General features: G+C 50.1%; 4 non-coding genes and 2 pseudogenes across 4 annotated transcripts; all 6 read right to left on the reverse strand.

The window, feature by feature from the left end:
• Positions 1-345: 345 nt before the first annotated feature.
• On the reverse strand, positions 346-536 carry LOC141228769 (U2 spliceosomal RNA). Its single transcript, XR_012295570.1, has one exon. It is a non-coding gene; the product is annotated as a U2 spliceosomal RNA (small nuclear RNA).
• Positions 537-1,645: 1,109 nt separating this feature from the next.
• Positions 1,646-1,838, reverse strand: LOC141228354 (U2 spliceosomal RNA). Its single transcript, XR_012295268.1, has one exon. It is a non-coding gene; the product is annotated as a U2 spliceosomal RNA (small nuclear RNA).
• A 5,560-nt stretch (positions 1,839-7,398) lies between these two features.
• Positions 7,399-7,476, reverse strand: LOC141228475 (U2 spliceosomal RNA; annotated as a pseudogene).
• Positions 7,477-8,585: 1,109 nt separating this feature from the next.
• On the reverse strand, positions 8,586-8,783 carry LOC141228464 (U2 spliceosomal RNA). Its single transcript, XR_012295331.1, has one exon. It is a non-coding gene; the product is annotated as a U2 spliceosomal RNA (small nuclear RNA).
• Positions 8,784-14,853: 6,070 nt separating this feature from the next.
• LOC141228355 (U2 spliceosomal RNA) lies at positions 14,854-15,046 on the reverse strand. Its single transcript, XR_012295269.1, has one exon. It is a non-coding gene; the product is annotated as a U2 spliceosomal RNA (small nuclear RNA).
• Positions 15,047-20,575: 5,529 nt separating this feature from the next.
• On the reverse strand, positions 20,576-20,675 carry LOC141228478 (U2 spliceosomal RNA; annotated as a pseudogene).
• Positions 20,676-21,449: the final 774 nt, after the last annotated feature.

Raw genomic sequence — 21,449 nt, forward strand, 5'->3', positions numbered from 1 at the left:
AATATACTGAAAGGTCAATTATATTGTGCAGCTTATCTCACCACCTGTAGTTATTTAGGTGAAAGCTCCAAAATGCTTGCCTAATATGTCTGTTTATCCAAAAGGAAGTAAAGAGGGAGAGCTAGAAAGATAGCATTGCGTTACATTACATGGCAATGCAATGCACAGTTGCTGAAGTTGAACCAAAATGAGCTTGTCATCTGGCTTCTGCAACTTTGAACATGAAAAATCCAATGAGGAGAAGAAAAGCAAAGCCAAAGAGTCCATCCCAAAATCCGACAAACAAGCAAAATGAACAAAAAACATTGAATTCAATACTTTCTGATTTTAGAAACTGCATTAACGAAGGGGTGCACCGGTCCTGGAGATACTGCAATACCAGGTCAATGCGTGGAGTGGACAGAGCAAGCTCTTTTTCCATCTCCCTGTTCTAAAAATCCATTTAATATATGGTCCCCAGATAGGGGACGTATCAGATATTAAACTGATAAGAACAGATACTACACTTGATCTTAGCCAAAAGGCCGAGAAGCGATAACCAGAACTGGTTTCGAACTACGGAGCCACCCAAGGATCCTGAAGAGTCCATTTGTGGAGATGAGCTCCTGGACTCCCGTTAAGAAGACATGTTGTCAACCTCTAGATCCCTTACATGCCTGCACTTTTCGGCTTGCTGCTGCTGCAATCCACGCGTTTTAGATCTGCATAACTCCACCTCTTTAAACACAGCACCCTCACCCCCTGCTGTTCCCACCCGCCTCAACACCGTTGGAAGGGAGGAGAACCAATTAAGGCGGGGGGTGGGGTGGAACGAGCAGCTGTCTACCCTTAGCAGGAGGGCTGCTGATTACTTACCTCTCCTGCTGCTGCTGGCTGTCCAGCAGCAGACTGAAGGTGGCTGCTGCTGTGCGCAGGTATATAAAGGCTCAGAGCCTATTATGACACGCGCAGCCAGCGTTCCATTGCCACATTCTATCTACTGCAGGCAGGATACCTGGCTGGCTGAATGTCGCTGAGAAGCTCACAGAGACCACCATAAGCAACAGTTTAACAGAATGCCACAGACTAATCAACCAAACTTTTTGGGTTGGGTTCTCTTTTATAGTCTGCAGGCATTAATTGAAAGAAGTCAGTGTTCCAGCAGAGGGAGACAACGTTTCAGAAAAGGCATTGTAGCAAACCAAAAAAGAAATTTTAAGCGCAGCAGAGTAACCAGCGCACATACCTGTTAGCTCAGGTGAGTTTAAAAGGCTGCTGTTGATAACAAGGGCATTTGCTAAATAGATGGTGTGTGTGCAACAATATACTGAAAGGTCAATTATATTGTGCAGCTTATCTCACCACCTGTAGTTATTTAGGTGAAAGCTCCAAAATGCTTGCCTAATATGTCTGTTTATCCAAAAGGAAGTAAAGAGGGAGAGCTAGAAAGATAGCATTGCGTTACATTACATGGCAATGCAATGCACAGTTGCTGAAGTTGAACCAAAATGAGCTTGTCATCTGGCTTCTGCAACTTTGAACATGAAAAATCCAATGAGGAGAAGAAAAGCAAAGCCAAAGAGTCCATCCCAAAATCCGACAAACAAGCAAAATGAACAAAAAACATTGAATTCAATACTTTCTGATTTTAGAAACTGCATTAAAGAAGGGGTGCACCGGTCCTGGAGATACTGCAATACCAGGTCAATGCGTGGAGTGGACAGAGCAAGCTCTTTTTCCATCTCCCTGTTCTAAAAATCCATTTAATATATGGTCCCCAGATAGGGGACGTATCAGATATTAAACTGATAAGAACAGATTTTTTGATTGAATATATCTTTTATTAGCACAAAAAATAAGTTAACAGACAGTGTACAGTGCCGCAGCCCAGTACACACAGAATTCTACATCATATTTACATAGCATGAGGATACGACGCACTAACTAGACACATCACACCCCTATGCTACACAAAACACTCAATCTGAAAGAAAAAGCATGTCAATCAATACAGTACGACGAACTGTGATAAGGGATGGGGATTGGGAAAAAGGGGATGGGGAGGGGAAAATCACAGGCCCGAAGCTTTATTGAAAGACAAGACACATAAGGGGAGAGGGGGAGGAGGGGTTTAGTCCTCATCCTCGTCCTCCGGACCGTCCATGATGGAATAGTCTCTGAGCAGGCTGTGGATCAGCCTGCGGCAGTCCTGGATGGACATCCTCTCCCTCCTCAAGATGAGCCGGTTCCTGGCGACCCAAACGGCATCCTTGAAGCAGTTCATAAGGCGCCAAGCCTCCTGGATGGCTCCGACGGTATGAACCCCAGGGAAGAGTCCGTAAAGCACAGAATGGTGCGATAGGCTCGCCCTGGGGACAGAGTTCCTCAGGTCGTCCTCAAGTGCAGTCAATAGGCGCTGTGCAAATCCGCAGTCCCAAAAAGTGTGCAAAGATGTTTCCTCCACGAAGGGGCACCTTGGGCAGTACCGGGTCTTGCACAGGTTCCGGGCATGCATGAATGACCGGACGGGCAGTCCGCCCTGAATTGCCATCCACGACAAGTCCTTGTGCCCGTTGGTCAGCCTGTCAGACGACACATTTGTCCACACAGTCTCCAGCGTGTCCTGGTGAAGTCCTGTGATGTTCTCCACGTCATCCTTGGCTCTGATTAGCTTGTGGATAGTTTTGGGCTTCCACAAGTCGGGCTTGAGTCCCTCCAGTTGATGCTCCCCCACAAATCGAATGACGTCTCCGTAGAACCATGGCGTCGTCCAGTTGTAGGGGAAGGAGCTGTCCCACTTGTCCCAGCCGAGTCACCTCCAAAGAGGAAGCAGGAAGAAGCGAGACATGGACCTGCCCGCGGAGCCATTCTTGACTTGCAAAGTCCGGCGGACACAATCACACACAAAAGAGGATCGCAGGAGGGTGGGGATATCTGGAACGCCCTTCCCACCCTTGCGAGGCTCCTTGTACATGACGGCCCGCCTGACTCTGTCCATCTTGGATCCCCAGACAAAGTGAAACACTGTCCTGGTAATGGCCCTGCACACAGTGACGTGTGGGGGCCAGGCCTGCGCCGTGTACTGCAAGACGGGCAGGACCTCATTACGCAGGACGAGTGCCTTACCCTCACAAGTGAGGTGTCTGAGGCTCCAGAGTCCGATCCGTTGCTTCACCTTGGCCAAGCGTTCTTGCCAGGACTTGAGGGCCGCTCCTTCCTTCCCGAACCAGACTCCCAGCACCTTGAGGAAATCCGGTTGAATGTTGAAGGGGAAGGGGGCGGAGGAGGCCGGCTGCCAATCCCCGAAGAGCATGGCTTCCGACTTCCTGCAGTTGACTTTGGCCCCTGAAGCCCGGCCGAACCTCTCACACGTCTGGACGAGGGCGTCGACTGAACCACGATCAGCGCAGAAGACGGTGACGTCGTCCATGTAGAGCGAGCACTTGACCTCGTGTCGTCCCGGACCCGGTGCGGTGATCCCTCTGATCTCTCCATTCTGCCGGATAGCCTCTGCGAAGAGTTCTATAACACAAACAAAAAGAAGAGGTGATAGAGGGCAGCCTTGTCTGACCCCAGAGAGGACAGGGAAGGGGTCAGTCTTCCAGCCGTTCACCAACACCGAGCTGTGGATATCAAAATACATCAGACGGACATACGAACAAAACATGTTACCCAAACCTAACCGGTGCAGAGCTCGGCCCATGAACTCGTGGGAAACCCGGTCGAAGGCCTTCTCCTGATCCAAGGAGACCAGGGCCGCGTGTGCGCGGCGGACCTTGATGTACTCGACCGTGTCCCGCACGAGAGCGAGGCTGTCTGCGATGCGACGTCCAGGGATGCCGCAGGTCTGGTCCGGGTGGATGATCCGTCCGATGACCGTCTTAAGTCGTGTCGCCATCGTCTTGGCCAGGATCTTGTAGTCCACGTTGAGCAGAGTGATGGGACGCCAATTCCTCAGGTCGCACCTCTCTCCCTTCCGCTTGTACAGGATCGTGACCATTCCTTCCCTCAAAGATGGAGGCATTCTACCCTCCACCACCATCTCCTCGTACAGGTCCAACAGGTCCGGACAGATGAGGTCTCCCAGCGCTACATAGAGCTCCGCTGGAAGACCATCACTGCCCGGGGTCCTGCCGGTCCTAAAGGATTTAGCGGCAGAGAGCAATTCGCCCACCATCAGAGGTTTGTCCAAGGCTGCCGTGCCTGCAGGATCAAGATGGTTAGTGATACCTGACAGGAACTTAGCAGCGTCGGGGTCGGTAGTCTTGTGGGAGTAGAGTTCGCTGTAGAAGTCGCTGACGACCCTCATCACGTCCTCCTTCCCACGTCGCATGTTTCCGCTCTCGTCTCGCAGCTCGTTCAGGGGCGTGTGACCGGCATGAAGTTTCCTGAAAAAGAATGAGTTACATTTCTCACCCTTCTCCAGATTCTCCACTTTGGAACGGAAGACGATTCGCTTGGACTCCTCCTCAAAGTGCCTTTTCAGGCTCTTCTTGGTCTCCTCCAGCTCCTCCCTCACGTCCCAGCCGCAGTGAAGAAGGTCCTGCAGCGACCGCAGCTCGCGCTGCAGCCCTCTGAAGTCCCTCCTCTTCTCACATGCCTGTTGTCGACCCTTGGCCTGAAAGAAACAGCGAAACTCAAGTTTAACATATTCCCACCAATCAGAGACTGTTTGGAAGCTACCCTTGTAGGACTGCCACATTGCGTAGGCTGCTCTCAGCTCCTCCATGACTTCATCCTGAGCCAGCAGAGCACAATTCAGCTTCCAGGAGCCGGGGCCGGACGGAAAACCGTCGCCGAGGACACCTTGTAAGTGAATGGCTCTGTGGTCGGAGAAGAAGCAGGAGACCATCGAGTGCCTACTCTGCCTGACTGCCCGAGAGGTGAACACAAAGTCAATCCTGGAGCGGAGTGAGCCATCGGGTCGGCTCCACGAATAGTTCGTGGAGCCTCTCCCCATGGAGCCCACCACGTCCTGAAGAGAGGCCTCGGTTACCATCTCGATGAGCAGCTTGGACGTGATGTCCAACTTGGCAGATGTGCCAGAACTACGACCATCCTCCTCGATGGGGCAGTTGAAATCCCCGGCCATCACTAAGGTCCTGGTGGTGGCAAGCTGAAGCCGCAGGGTCTGGAAAAGCTCCAAACGCTCATTCTTCAGTGGGGACGCATACACGTTGATGAACCTGACAGGTTCTCCCGCCCAGTTGCCATCTACAACAAGAGCCTGCCGCAGATGAGCTCCTGGACGGACTCAAGCGTGAATGCGCCCCCCCTGATCAGAATTGCGACCCCCGCAGACTTGCAGTCACCCCCACCGGACCAGTAGGATGGACCGTGGGACCACTTCCTGGCCAGATGTTTGAAGGACCTAGAGGAGGGAAGGGAACATTCCTGCAACATATAAACATCACACAACTGGGAAGTAAGGAAGGCATAAATAGTCTGACGTCTGAACTTGTCCTTGATGCTCCTGACATTAATGGAAAATAAGTTAATATTAGCCATCATGTAGGGAAAAAAGAAAAAGTTAGCGCAGGCAATACACCTTAGTTACCACTCCGGTCGGGTGGTCCCTCGTCGGTGTTGACTGCTGGTGACGGGATCACCAGCAGGCCCTCTTCCTCCATCTGGTCAAGCAGCGCGGCCTCGATCTCGGCGACCACCAGTTCCTCCTCTTCTGGCTCGGCCACCAGGGTCTCAACCATGTGCTCCATCTTTTCTGGCTCAGGGAGGGTATCCTCCTTTTCGCCTACGAAATCCAGAATCTTGTTTTTGGAGGATTCAGTAGCAGGGCTGTCCTCCACCTTCCTCTTTCCCCAGGTTGGAACTGGGGAGACAAGAAGGGGAAAATCCTCCTCGGAATAGATAGCGGCGGGTGGAGGAAAGGTTAATTCCACCGCTACCATGGTCTGGGGAGGGAGAGTGGCTGCCGGGGCAGGGGAAAGGACACCTGCTGAGGAGTAGGGGAAGGAGGAAGAGGAAGTGGAATCCTCAGCAGGGGTGGCCGGGGTGGGGGGGAATTGGACGGGGGTGGCAGGGGGAGGGATCGAGAGAGGGGTGACAGAACTCTTACCCTCCTTTGACTTTTTCTTCTGCTTCGGAGCTGCTGGGACCGTCGCTGGGGCTTTGGCCACCGACTCCTTGACCGCTTTGGCCTTGGTCGTCTCGGCCTTGGCCGCTGGGGCCTTGGTCGTCGCGTCCTTGACCTTCACAGGCCTGGTCGTCGGGGCCTTGTCCTCCGTAGCTGGGGTCGTCGCAACCACCGATGCCCAGGATCTCTCACGCTTGGGGCAATCCTTGTACAGATGAGCCGCCAGCCCACACAGGTTGCAGGATGTCTTCTTAGGGCAGTCCTTCGAGCTGTGTCCCGTCACTCGACAAATCCTGCAGGCATCCTCCTTGCAGTCCTTCATCTCGTGGCCGTTCTTGCCGCATCTCCTGCAGTTCCGCGGCATGTCCGGGTAATAGATGAGGCCGTAGGAGTTGCCCAGGGAGAATGTCGGGGGCAGGTGCCGAAGTCCGTCTGAGTACGCCAGGTCCCTGTGAAGTCTAACGGTCACCGACCACTTACCTGTCCAGAAGCCGAGTCCATTCAGGATGTGAGAGGGTTCCTTCACAACCAAACAGAAGCGTCTCAGGAAGGTACAGATGTCTTGGCCTGGGGTGTGCGGGTTGCGCATGGAGACCGTGATCCTCCTTTCGTCCCTCTGGATAGGGCAGCTACCTGTAAAGGCAGAGAAAGAATTATCCGGTCCTTTTGCGCTTACCATTTCCCAGAACCTCCTGCAGGTGTTCACAGTGGCGAAGGTGACGAAGAAGATCCCCGTCAAGAAGGTCTGGATGCTGAGGGTGTCCGACCTGGAGAAGCCTCGATCCAGCAGCATCTTCTGGCAGAACACGTCCGAGGACATGTCCGGCACCCTCCCATCCACTTCCTTCAGCTTCAGGGCCACCGTCTGCCGCATCCATGGCTCCAGGGCTGGAGCTTCGTGGCGGGGCTTCTGGGGTCCCTTCTGCTGGCCAGTCGTGGAGGCAGAGTCCTTGGGGTCAGAATCGGCTCCTGGCTGGGCCCTCCTGGCTGTCCCCTGCTCCAGGCTCTTCTTTTCGGCCTTCCTCGCAGCGCTTGCCATGGCTTTCCTCCTGCAGTTACTTCTTGGAGCTGGATCTGGAACTCTTCCCGGAATGGGTGGAGCTATGCAGATTCTTCTCCCGTCGTGTTCTGGACAAATTCCCCGAAAGGTCTTTGTCTCGATGATTTTCTTCCTCGAAGATTCCACAGGACAGCCCGATTCTTCTCCGAGTCTTCGTCTTCTTCTGGATTCTTTAGAGCTTCTTCCTCCCACCGATATCCGCCTTCCTTCTCCGATGTCAGCTGGGCTCCGAAGCTCTTCTCCTTCCGAGTTCGATCGCTCTCGTCAAGTGTAGATCGTAGCTCTTGTGTTCTTAAAAGAACAGATACTACACTTGATCTTAGCCAAAAGGCCGAGAAGCGATAACCAGAATTGGTTTCGAACTACGGAGCCACCCAAGGATCCTGAAGAGTCCATTTGTGGAGATGAGCTCCTGGACTCCCGTTAAGAAGACATGTTGTCAACCTCTAGATCCCTTACATGCCTGCACTTTTCGGCTTGCTGCTGCTGCAATCCACGCGTTTTAGATCTGCATAACTCCACCTCTTTAAACACAGCACCCTCACCCCCTGCTGTTCCCACCCGCCTCAACACCGTTGGAAGGGAGGAGAACCAATTAAGGCGGGGGGTGGGGTGGAACGAGCAGCTGTCTACCCTTAGCAGGAGGGCTGCTGATTACTTACCTCTCCTGCTGCTGCTGGCTGTCCAGCAGCAGACTGAAGGTGGCTGCTGCTGTGCGCAGGTATATAAAGGCTCAGAGCCTATTATGACACGCGCAGCCAGCGTTCCATTGCCACATTCCATTTACTGCAGGCAGGATACCTGGCTGGCTGAATGTCACTGAGAAGCTCACAGAGACCGCCATAAGCAACAGTTTAACAGAATGCCACAGACTAATCAACCAAACTTTTTGGGTTGGGTTCTCTTTTATAGTCTGCAGGCATTAATTGAAAGAAGTCAGTGTTCCAGCAGAGGGAGACAACGTTTCAGAAAAGGCATTGTAGCAAACCAAAAAAGAAATTTTAAGCGCAGCAGAGTAACCAGCGCACATACCTGTTAGCTCAGGTGAGTTTAAAAGGCTGCTGTTGATATCAAGGGCATTTGCTAAATAGATGGTGTGTGTGCAACAATATACTGAAAGGTCAATTATATTGTGCAGCTTATCTCACCACCTGTAGTTATTTAGGTGAAAGCTCCAAAATGCTTGCCTAATATGTCTGTTTATCCAAAAGGAAGTAAAGAGGGAGAGCTAGAAAGATAGCATTGCGTTACATTACATGGCAATGCAATGCACAGTTGCTGAAGTTGAACCAAAATGAGCTTGTCATCTGGCTTCTGCAACTTTGAACATGAAAAATCCAATGAGGAGAAGAAAAGCAAAGCCAAAGAGTCCATCCCAAAATCCGACAAACAAGCAAAATGAACAAAAAACATTGAATTCAATACTTTCTGATTTTAGAAACTGCATTAAAGAAGGGGTGCACCGGTCCTGGAGATACTGCAATACCAGGTCAATGCGTGGAGTGGACAGAGCAAGCTCTTTTTCCATCTCCCTGTTCTAAGAATCCATTTAATATATGGTCCCCAGATAGGGGACGTATCAGATATTAAACTGATAAGAACAGATTTTTTTTTTTTTTTTTCCTCAGATTAAGACCCACATTAATTTATGCATCATAGCGCATATTCACATAATGGGTTCTCAAATCATCATTCGGAAAAACAAAAACAAAATCCCAAAAAACACAACCCTGCAATTAACTGTTACTTACTGTAAGAAGTCCAATGTGAAAAGTTCCAGAGTGCTTCTGCTGCTGTCTCACCATACTTCTTTTTATCCAATAAATAGGCATAAAACAGTCTAGCAAGAAAAATCTTTCTGCATTCCATGGGGGAAAAAACAATCTTTTTAAAAATCACCAAATTCCGAACGTCCCATAAAACCTCTTTATATATGACAAAAATAATCCAGCTTGCCCGCTTCCTTTGCGAGTACTTAAAATCTTGACCTATTAAAATCCTTTCAAAATCGAAACAATGAAAACCAACTAAAGCAACAAACATACGTGACAACAAGGTAAAAACTTTTTTAGCAAAAAAACAGTCCCAAAAAATATGCTGTATTGTTTCCACCTTATTGCAACCTTCCCTAGGACATAGTTCTTGAACCTTTATCCCCCGGTCATTCAAAAAAGCCCTTGTTGGCAAGCATCCATGCAACGCCATCCAGGTTACATCCTTCTGTCTGTTGCTGATTCCACGCATGAAAAAAAGCTTCCACACCTGTCCAGACTGTGCATTATTACAAAACGGCACATCACATAACATCTCCTTCTTCTTAATACCTGAGACAATCAGTTTTTTGTCCGGTCTAACCATGGAGCTTATCCCATTTTGATCATAGAAGGACCTAAGCACCACATAAAAAAACGGTATCACAAACGAAACTGGTTTTCTTAAATCCTTCTCACACCAGCTCCATTTCTGGAAAAGCCGTCCTGCTAAATATTTGCACATGTCCGCAGTCCTGTTATTGCACTGGGATAATTTATAAATGTTCAAAAAATAATGCATTCTTAAAAATAAGTCAATGTTAGGAAAATCACAACCCCCATTTTCCACAGAACACATAACCATTCCTCTTCTTAGTTTCTCCATTTTGGATCCCCAAAAAAACACAAACAGTTTCCTTGTCACTCTCTTTGTCCAAAGCACAGCAGGTGGGAAAATCAAAGCAGTGTACAGCAGAAGCGGGAGAATCACAGACTTGATTACCAGCACTTTCCCTCTCAGCGACAGGTTCCTTAGTTTCCAAAAGTTCAACTTCTGATCCATTTTGTCTTCTAGAATCTTCAGGCTGCTTTTCCCTTTCAGTTCCTTCTCAAAGATGACACCAAGAACCTCAATTTCCTCCCTACTCTCCACTCCTGCCACGTTAACCTCAACCTGCCTCCCAAAGTTACAAAGCTGGCACTTTCCCCAATTCACCGCCATACCAGCCACACAACAAAAAATCCTTACGTGCAAATTCACTCTATTGAGATCCGCCTGTGAACCACAAGTAAAAACAATATCATCCATATAACTTAAAGACTTGACTGGACCCCCGGATCCCCCAGGAATAAAAACACCAGCCACACACTTGTCAACTTGCACACTTTTTAAAAGGGCCTCCACCACACAGATAAAAAGAATTGGTGACAGGGGACAACCCTGCCTAACTCCCGATAAAATATTAAAACTGGAACTCACATGCCCATTAACTAAAATCTGGCTACTGACCCCACAATAAAAACTCTTAATGACCATCAATAATTTATCCGGAACACCAAGGTGACTTAAAGCAGAGAACAAAAATCTATGTGATATTTTATCAAAGGCTTTCTCCAGGTCCACCGACTGTAACAAAAGAGCATTCTTATTCAAATTAGCCTGATAAATTAAGTCTCTTAGAAGCAGCAAATTATCTGAAATTTTCCTACCAGGCACTGCACATGCCTGATACTCCCCCACCATATCACCTATCACATCTGCCAGTCTACCAGCCACAATTTTAGAAATAATTTTGTAATCACTGTTTAACAATGTTATGGGCCTCCAATTTTTAATATCCCTCATGTCCCCTTTCTTATGAATCAGCGTAACAATCCCCCTACGCATAGAAACCGATAAAATCCCATGAGTAAAACCATATTGCACCACCCGGGAAAACTCCACACCTATAATATCCCAAAATCTAACATAAAATTCAGCAGGAAGACCATCACAGCCTGGCGTCTTGCCTTTCGCCAAGCCATCCACTGCCCGTCTAATTTCATCTTTCCCAACCTCCTCACTTAAAAACCCAATTTTCTCCTCAGGAATATTATTAGTTAATACTTTGCAATAATCATTAATTTCCGCATCACTGGCTCTACTATCGTTAGAGAAGAGTGTTTCATAAAAGGAAAGAATACTGCCAATCATCTCATCCCCAGATACCTCCCCTGCAGGAGAAAAAACAGACTTAAAAACCCCTTTAGGTTTAAAACATTTTTTAAAAAAGTATCTCGAACATTGCTCATTTTCCTCCATGTGCTTTATTTTTGCCTTAAACATAATAGTCTTCCCTTTTTCAATAAGTATCTTCTTCAGTTCGTCCTTCAAATCTGCAATCTCTTTATCCACCTCCATCCCCGCTCTCTTAAACTTATGGAGTACTTTCAATTTTGAAATAACAGCAGCATCATGATCCCTTTTGGCTTTCGCTCTCCTAAAACACACCCCTTTAAAATAACATGCAAATTTCTCCTTAGCCCAGTCCCACCACTCTAGCAAATCTTTAAAAAGGTGCTGTTCAGACACACAAGACAAAAACACTTTATTAAAACCAACCTTAACACTCTCCTCTTCCAGCAGGCTTACGTTCAGCTTCCAGAGTCCCTTTCCAAAAGCCAGGGACTCAGCTATACACAGATCTACCACTATCATCTTGTGGTCAGAAAAAGTCGTCATCACGTGGTTGCACTTGGCCACCTTAATCCCTTCAGACATAAAAACATAGTCAATTCGGGAAACACTACGTCCACTATCTGATATGTATGTGAACTTATCACTTGGCCCAACCATCAGACCAGCATCCGTGTAGCGTAAATCCTGCACAATCTGATTTAAAATATTAGACGTAACATCAGTCCTACCTTCCGTAGAGCTCTTACGATCTTTTGCGGATCTGACACAATTAAAATCTCCAGCCACTATAGTGAAGTCTCTGCCTGGTAAAAACAACTTTAGAGACTCGAAAAACCCAACTCTTGCTTGTTTATCAGCAGGGGCATAAACATTAAAAACCCGTACCCGCTGACCTAAAAAATCCACTAATAAAAACAAACATCTCCCAGGTATGATTACTTTAAACTCTAAAACCTTTAGACTGGAATTACACAGTAAAATGCCCACCCCTTCATTCCTGTTTTCTGAGCATGGGGACCAAAAAGATTGCCCCTTATTCCACTCACTCTCATGCGGGGCAGATTTAATTACACATTCCTGCAGACAGACAATATCTGCATTCACACTCTCAATGTACTCCAGTATCCCTGCTCTCCTACAAGCAGAACCAATCCCTCGTACATTCAGAGAAGCAACACACAACGCCATCATAACAACAGGAAAAAATCTCCACCATACCCGATCCATCATGAACCAGGAGAAAACCCACTCCTGCCACCCACTTTTCTACGTATATCAGGCGACTCAGAACTCGAGTCCCTGTTAGAATAACCTGGTCTTAGGGAGACTGGATCTTCCTGCCCCCCAGACCAACACCCCTCCACCTTACTTCTTTTAATCACGGAGGCATAACTCTCCTCCTTGCCATCATCTTCCTCCTCATTTTCACTCCAATCACTGTTAACCCTATCACGCTGCTGAGGGGTTATAGTTCCATCCGAATCAGAATCCTCCTCCTCCAAAACCTCCATTTCCTCACCCCCATCTCTTCCCAAAACAGGATTCACTGACTCCGCCATATTAGACAAATCCATCCCATCACCCGGGCCATGCACATCAGCTACTTTGTTTATTACTTCCAGCCCCTCCCTCAAACCAACTTTCTTCTGGCTCCGCCCCTTTTCCTCCATTTTGGGCACCGCATGGTCTCTTCCCCTACCACCATCTTGTTTTTGGCTTTCCCCCTCTGAGTCTGAGCCTTCGCCCTCCTCCCCACTTTCCTGCCGAGTCTTCTTCTGCCTCTCTTCAGCGTCCACCTGTGACCTAGGAATCTGAGCCCACAATCTACATTTCCTTGCAAGGTGATCTGCATGTCCACACAAATCACACACCTTATTCATTGGGCAACCACTTGCAACATGCCCAGATTTCCCACAACCTCTACAAACATCACCTTGCACTGGACAATCTTTCTGAACATGTCCAAACTCATGACACTTCCTACAATATTCCATCTGTCCATTATAAAAACAAAATCCCCTTTCTCCTCCGATAGAAAACTGTGCAGGAATGCTCTTGGCACCCCCAATAGCTCTATCATCCGGTCTCAGTTTTACAACATATCTCCTCTTGCCATTTAGATAATTGTATTTGTTCTTCATTCTTCCCAAAAATTTAACCTCACTACAATACCGAGCTAAAAAATTGGAAACAGTCTCATCCGGAACTTTAGGGTTATACATGTGCACAACCAAATACTTATATGTCTGCTGGAACAGAGGTTCCAGTGCAATAAACTCTAGGCATTTCAATTCCTTTTCTTCCTTCATTCGTACCAACTCCATGTAGACTCTCTGGCAAATACTCAAAGAAACAAAAGTGATATCATAAATTCCTTGTTTCTGAAAATCCTGCAGTGCCAATACATCCGTTACCTTCAAGCCATTAATGTTCTTCAAGACATCAACGCAAACTTGGTCCAAACCGATTTCTCCTTCATGACCTGCAGCCACCTTCAGACGGACCGAGTCCTCTAATCCACGTGTTTTCTCCACCATTTTTACAGCAGATAAACACAATCGCCGCTCAATCGCACACTAGGGCCCCACAAGGGGGAACCCCAGTCACAACTGCCCTCCAAACAACACCAGCAGCAGAAAACCACCACTGATCTTGCCAAAAGGCCGAGAAGCGATAACCAGAATTGGTTTCAAACTACGGAGCCACCCAAGGATCCTGAAAAGTCCATTTGTGGAGATGAGCTCCTGGACTCCCGTTAAGAAGACATGTTGTCAACCTCTAGATCCCTTACATGCCTGCACTTTTCGGCTTGCTGCTGCTGCAATCCACGCGTCTTAGATCTGCATAACTCCACCTCTTTAAACACAGCACCTTCACCCCCTGCTGTTTCCACCCGCCTCAACACCGTTGGAAGGGAGGAGAACCAATTAAGGCGGGGGGTGGGGTGGAACGAGCAGCTGTCTACCCTTAGCAGGAGGGCTCCTGATTACATACCTCTCCTGCTGCTGCTGCTGCTGGCTGTCCAGCAGCAGACTGAAGGTGGCTGCTGCTGTGCACAGGTATATAAAGGCTCAGAGCCTATTATGACACGCGCAGCCAGCGTTCCATTGCCACATTCCATCTACTGCAGGCAGGATACCTGGCTGGCTGAATGTCGCTGAGAAGCTCACAGAGACCGCCATAAGCAACAGTTTAACAGAATGCCACAGACTAATCAACCAAACTTTTTGGGTTGGGTTCTCTTTTATAGTCTGCAGGCATTAAATGAAAGAAGTCAGTGTTCCAGCAGAAGGAGACAACGTTTCAGAAAAGGCATTGTAGCAAACCAAAAAAGAAATTTTAAGCGCAGCAGAGTAACCAGCGCACATACCTGTTAGCTCAGGTGAGTTTAAAAGGCTGCTGTTGATAACAAGGGCATTTGCTAAATAGATGGTGTGTGTGCAACAATATACTGAAAGGTCAATTATATTGTGCAGCTTATCTCACCACCTGTAGTTATTTAGGTGAAAGCTCCAAAATGCTTGCCTAATATGTCTGTTTATCCAAAAGGAAGTAAAAAGGGAGAGCTAGAAAGATAGCATTGCATCACATTACATGGCAATGCAATGCACAGTTGCTGAAGTTGAACCAAAATGAGCTTGTAATCTGGCTTCTGCAACTTTGAACATGAAAAATCCAATGAGGAGAAGAAAAGCAAAGCCAAAGAGTCCATCCCAAAATCCGACAAACAAGCAAAATGAACAAAAAACATTGAATTCAATTCTTTCTGATTTTAGAAACTGCATTAAAGAAGGGGTGCACCGGTCCTGGAGATACTGCAATACCAGGTCAATGCGTGGAGTGGACAGAGCAAGCTCTTTTTCCATCTCCCTGTTCTAAAAATCCATTTAATATATGGTCCCCAGATAGGGGACGTATCAGATATTAAACTGATAAGAACAGATTTTTTGATTGAATATATCTTTTATTAGCACAAAAAATAAGTTAACAGACAGTGTACAGTGCCGCAGCCCAGTACACACAGAATTCTACATCATATTTACATAGCATGAGGATACGACGCACTAACTAGACACATCACACCCCTATGCTACACAAAACACTCAATCTGAAAGAAAAAGCATGTCAATCAATACAGTACGACGAACTGTGATAAGGGATGGGGATTGGGAAAAAGGGGATGGGGGGGGGGGAAATCACAGGCCCGAAGCTTTATTGAAAGACAAGACACATAAGGGGAGAGGGGGAGGAGGGGTTTAGTCCTCATCCTCGTCCTCCGGACCGTCCATGATGGAATAGTCTCTGAGCAGGCTGTGGATCAGCCTGCGGCAGTCCTGGATGGACATCCTCTCCCTCCTCAAGATGAGCCGGTTCCTGGCGACCCAAACGGCATCCTTGAAGCAGTTCATAAGGCGCCAAGCCTCCTGGATGGCTCCGACGGTATGAACCCCAGGGAAGAGTCCGTAAAGCACAGAATGGTGCGATAGGCTCGCCCTGGGGACAGAGTTCCTCAGGTCGTCCTCAAGTGCAGTCAATAGGCGCTGTGCAAATCCGCAGTCCCAAAAAGTGTGCAAAGATGTTTCCTCCACGAAGGGGCACCTTGGGCAGTACCGGGTCTTGCACAGGTTCCGGGCATGCATGAATGACCGGACGGGCAGTCCGCCCTGAATCGCCATCCACGACAAGTCCTTGTGCCCGTTGGTCAGCCTGTCAGACGACACATTTGTCCACACAGTCTCCAGCGTGTCCTGGTGAAGTCCTGTGATGTTCTCCACGTCATCCTTGGCTCTGATTAGCTTGTGGATAGTTTTGGGCTTCCACAAGTCGGGCTTGAGTCCCTCCAGTTGATGCTCCCCCACAAATCGAACGACGTCTCCGTAGAACCATGGCGTCGTCCAGTTGTAGGGGAAGGAGCTGTCCCACTTGTCCCAGCCGAGTCGCCTCCAAAGAGGAAGCAGGAAGAAGCGAGACATGGACCTGCCCGCGGAGCCATTCTTGACTTGCAAAGTCCGGCGGACACAATCACACACAAAAGAGGATCGCAGGAGGGTGGGGATTTCTGGAACGCCCTTCCCACCCTTGCGAGGCTCCTTGTACATGACGGCCCGCCTGACTCTGTCCATCTTGGATCCCCAGACAAAGTGAAACACTGTCCTGGTAATGGCCCTGCACACAGTGACGTGTGGGGGCCAGGCCTGCGCCGTGTACTGCAAGACGGGCAGGACCTCATTACGCAGGACGAGTGCCTTACCCTCACAAGTGAGGTGTCTGAGGCTCCAGAGTCCGATCCGTTGCTTCACCTTGGCCAAGCGTTCTTGCCAGGACTTGAGGGCCGCTCCTTCCTTCCCAAATCAGACTCCCAGCACCTTGAGGAAATCCGGTTGAATGTTGAAGGGGAAGGGGGCGGAGGAGGCCGGCTGCCAATCCCCGAAGAGCATGGCTTCCGACTTCCTGCAGTTGACTTTGGCCCCTGAAGCCCGGCCGAACCTCTCACACGTCTGGACGAGGGCGTCGACTGAACCACGATCAGCGCAGAAGACGGTGACGTCGTCCATGTAGAGCGAGCACTTGACCTCGTGTCGTCCCGGACCCGGTGCGGTGATCCCTCTGATCTCTCCATTCTGCCGGATAGCCTCTGCGAAGAGTTCTATAACACAAACAAAAAGAAGAGGTGATAGAGGGCAGCCTTGTCTGACCCCAGAGAGGACAGGGAAGGGGTCAGTCTTCCAGCCGTTCACCAACACCGAGCTGTGGATATCAAAATACATCAGACGGACATACGAACAAAACATGTTACCCAAACCTAACCGGTGCAGAGCTCGGCCCATGAACTCGTGGGAAACCCGGTCGAAGGCCTTCTCCTGATCCAAGGAGACCAGGGCCGCGTGTGCGCGGCGGACCTTGATGTACTCGACCGTGTCCCGCACGAGAGCGAGGCTGTCTGCGATGCGACGTCCAGGGATGCCGCAGGTCTGGTCCGGGTGGATGATCCGTCCGATGACCGTCTTAAGTCGTGTCGCCATCGTCTTGGCCAGGATCTTGTAGTCCACGTTGAGCAGAGTGATGGGACGCCAATTCCTCAGGTCGCACCTCTCTCCCTTCCGCTTGTACAGGATCGTGACCATTCCTTCCCTCAAAGATGGAGGCATTCTACCCTCCACCACCATCTCCTCGTACAGGTCCAACAGGTCCGGACAGATGAGGTCTCCCAGCGCTACATAGAGCTCCGCTGGAAGACCATCACTGCCCGGGGTCCTGCCGGTCCTAAAGGATTTAGCGGCAGAGAGCAATTCGCCCACCATCAGAGGTTTGTCCAAGGCTGCCGTGCCTGCAGGATCAAGATGGTTAGTGATACCTGACAGGAACTTATCAGCAGCGTCGGGGTCGGTAGTCTTGTGGGAGTAGAGTTCGCTGTAGAAGTCGCTGACGACCCTCATCACGTCCTCCTTCCCACGTCGCATGTTTCCGCTCTCGTCTCGCAGCTCGTTCAGGGGCGTGTGACCGGCATGAAGTTTCCTGAAAAAGAATGAATTACATTTCTCACCCTTCTCCAGATTCTCCACTTTGGAACGGAAGACGATTCGCTTGGACTCCTCCTCAAAGTGCCTTTTCAGGCTCTTCTTGGTCTCCTCCAGCTCCTCCCTCACGTCCCAGCCGCAGTGAAGAAGGTCCTGCAGCGACCGCAGCTCGCGCTGCAGCCCTCTGAAGTCCCTCCTCTTCTCACACGCCTGTTGTCGACCCTTGGCCTGAAAGAAACAGCGAAACTCAAGTTTAACATATTCCCACCAATCAGAGACTGTTTGGAAGCTACCCTTGTAGGACTGCCACATTGCGTAGGCTGCTCTCAGCTCCTCCACGACTTCATCCTGAGCCAGCAGAGCACAATTCAGCTTCCAGGAGCCGGGGCCGGACGGAAAACCGTCGCCGAGGACACCTTGTAAGTGAATGGCTCTGTGGTCGGAGAAGAAGCAGGAGACCATCGAGTGCCTACTCTGCCTGACTGCCCGAGAGGTGAACACAAAGTCAATCCTGGAGCGGAGTGAGCCATCGGGTCGGCTCCACGAATAGTTCGTGGAGCCTCTCCCCATGGAGCCCACCACGTCCTGAAGAGAGGCCTCGGTTACCATCTCGATGAGCAGCTTGGACGTGATGTCCAACTTGGCAGATGTGCCAGAACTACGACCATCCTCCTCGATGGGGCAGTTGAAATCCCCAGCCATCACTAAGGTCCTGGTGGTGGCAAGCTGAAGCCGCAGGGTCTGGAAAAGCTCCAAACGCTCATTCTTCAGTGGGGACGCATACACGTTGATGAACCTGACAGGTTCTCCCGCCCAGTTGCCATCTACAACAAGAGCCCTGCCGCAGATGAGCTCCTGGACGGACTCAAGCGTGAATGCGCCCCCCCTGATCAGAATTGCGACCCCCGCAGACTTGCAGTCACCCCCACCGGACCAGTAGGATGGACCGTGGGACCACTCCCTGGCCAGATGTTTGAAGGACCTAGAGGAGGGAAGGGAACATTCCTGCAACATATAAACATCACACAACTGGGAAGTAAGGAAGGCATAAATAGTCTGACGTCTGAACTTGTCCTTGATGCTCCTGACATTAATGGAAAATAAGTTAATATTAGCCATCATGTAGGGAAAAAAGAAAAAGTTAGCGCAGGCAATACACCTTAGTTACCACTCCGGTCGGGTGGTCCTTCGTCGGTGTTGACTGCTGGTGACGGGATCACCAGCAGGCCCTCTTCCTCCATCTGGTCAAGCAGCGCGGCCTCGATCTCGGCGACCACCAGTTCCTCCTCTTCTGGCTCGGCCACCAGGGTCTCAACCATGTGCTCCATCTCTTCTGGCTCAGGGAGGGTATCCTCCTTTTCGCCTACGAAATCCAGAATCTTCTTTTTGGAGGATTCAGTAGCAGGGTTGTCCTCCACCTTCCTCTTTCCCCGGGTTGGAACTGGGGAGACAAGAAGGGGAAAATCCTCCTCGGAATAGATAGCGGCGGGTGGAGGAAAGGTTAATTCCACCGCTACCATGGTCTGGGGAGGGAGAGTGGCTGCCGGGGCAGGGGAAAGGACACCTGCTGAGGAGTAGGGAAAGGAGGAAGAGGAAGTGGAATCCTCAGCAGGGGTGGCCGGGGTGGGGGGGAATTGGACGGGGGTGGCAGGGGGAGGGATCGAGAGAGGGGTGACAGAACTCTTACCCTCCTTTGACTTTTTCTTCTGCTTCGGAGCTGCTGGGACCGTCGCTGGGGCTTTGGCCACCGACTCCTTGACCGCTTTGGCCTTGGTCGTCTCGGCCTTGGCCGCTGGGGCCTTGGTCGTCGCGTCCTTGACCTTCACAGGCCTGGTCGTCGGGGCCTTGTCCTCCGTAGCTGGGGTCGTCGCAACCACCGATGCCCAGGATCTCTCACGCTTGGGGCAATCCTTGTACAGATGAGCCGCCAGCCCACACAGGTTGCAGGATGTCTTCTTCGGGCAGTCCTTCGAGCTGTGTCCCGTCACTCGACAAATCCTGCAGGCATCCTCCTTGCAGTCCTTCATCTCGTGGCCGTTCTTGCCGCATCTCCTGCAGTTCCGCGGCATGTCCGGGTAATAGATGAGGCCGTAGGAGTTGCCCAGGGAGAATGTCGGGGGCAGGTGCCGAAGTCCGTCTGAGTACGCCAGGTCCCTGTGAAGTCTAACGGTCACCGACCACTTACCTGTCCAGAAGCCGAGTCCATTCAGGATGTGAGAGGGTTCCTTCACAACCAAACAGAAGCGTCTCAGGAAGGTACAGATGTCTTGGCCTGGGGTGTGCGGGTTGCGCATGGAGACCGTGATCCTCCTTTCGTCCCTCTGGATAGGGCAGCTACCTGTAAAGGCAGAGAAAGAATTATCCGGTCCTTTTGCGCTTACCATTTCCCAGAACCTCCTGCAGGTGTTCACAGTGGCGAAGGTGACGAAGAAGATCCCCGTCAAGAAGGTCTGGATGCTGAGGGTGTCCGACCTGGAGAAGCCTCGATCCAGCAGCATCTTCTGGCAGAACACGTCCGAGGACATATCCGGCACCCTCCCATCCACTTCCTTCAGCTTCAGGGCCACCGTCTGCCGCATCCATGGCTCCAGGGCTGGAGCTTCGTGGCGGGGCTTCTGGGGTCCCTTCTGCTGGCCAGTCGTGGAGGCAGAGTCCTTGGGGTCAGAATCGGCTCCTGGCTGGGCCCTCCTGGCTGTCCCCTGCTCCAGGCTCTTCTTTTCGGCCTTCCTCGCAGCGCTTGCCATGGCTTTCCTCCTGCAGTTACTTCTTGGAGCTGGATCTGGAACTCTTCCCGGAATGGGTGGAGCTATGCAGATTCTTCTCCCGTCGTGTTCTGGACAAATTCCCCGAAAGGTCTTTGTCTCGATGATTTTCTTCCTCGAAGATTCCACAGGACAGCCCGATTCTTCTCCGAGTCTTCGTCTTCTTCTGGATTCTTTAGAGCTTCTTCCTCCCACCGATATCCGCCTTCCTTCTCCGATGTCAGCTGGGCTCCGAAGCTCTTCTCCTTCCGAGTTCGATCGCTCTCGTCAAGTGTAGATCGTGATAAGAACAGATACTACACTTGATCTTAGCCAAAAGGCCGAGAAGCGATAACCAGAATTGGTTTCAAACTACGGAGCCACCCAAGGATCCTGAAAAGTCCATTTGTGGAGATGAGCTCCTGGACTCCCGTTAAGAAGACATGTTGTCAACCTCTAGATCCCTTACATGCCTGCACTTTTCGGCTTGCTGCTGCTGCAATCCACGCGTTTTAGATCTGCATAACTCCACCTCTTTAAACACAGCACCTTCACCCCCTGCTGTTCCCACCCGCCTCAACACCGTTGGAAGGGAGGAGAACCAATTAAGGCGGGGGGTGGGGTGGAACGAGCAGCTGTCTACCCTTAGCAGGAGGGCTCCTGATTACATACCTCTCCTGCTGCTGCTGCTGCTGGCTGTCCAGCAGCAGACTGAAGGTGGCTGCTGCTGTGCACAGGTATATAAAGGCTCAGAGCCTATTATGACACGCGCAGCCAGCGTTCCATTGCCACATTCCATCTACTGCAGGCAGGATACCTGGCTGGCTGAATGTCGCTGAGAAGCTCACAGAGACCGCCATAAGCAACAGTTTAACAGAATGCCACAGACTAATCAACCAAACTTTTTGGGTTGGGTTCTCTTTTATAGTCTGCAGGCATTAAATGAAAGAAGTCAGTGTTCCAGCAGAAGGAGACAACGTTTCAGAAAAGGCATTGTAGCAAACCAAAAAAGAAATTTTAAGCGCAGCAGAGTAACCAGCGCACATACCTGTTAGCTCAGGTGAGTTTAAAAGGCTGCTGTTGATAACAAGGGCATTTGCTAAATAGATGGTGTGTGTGCAACAATA

This window comes from Phyllobates terribilis, unplaced genomic scaffold, assembly GCF_046119375.1.
Source record: "Phyllobates terribilis strain yellow unplaced genomic scaffold, ASM4611937v1 Scaffold_437__1_contigs__length_1545540, whole genome shotgun sequence".
Taxonomy (NCBI): domain Eukaryota; kingdom Metazoa; phylum Chordata; class Amphibia; order Anura; family Dendrobatidae; genus Phyllobates; species Phyllobates terribilis.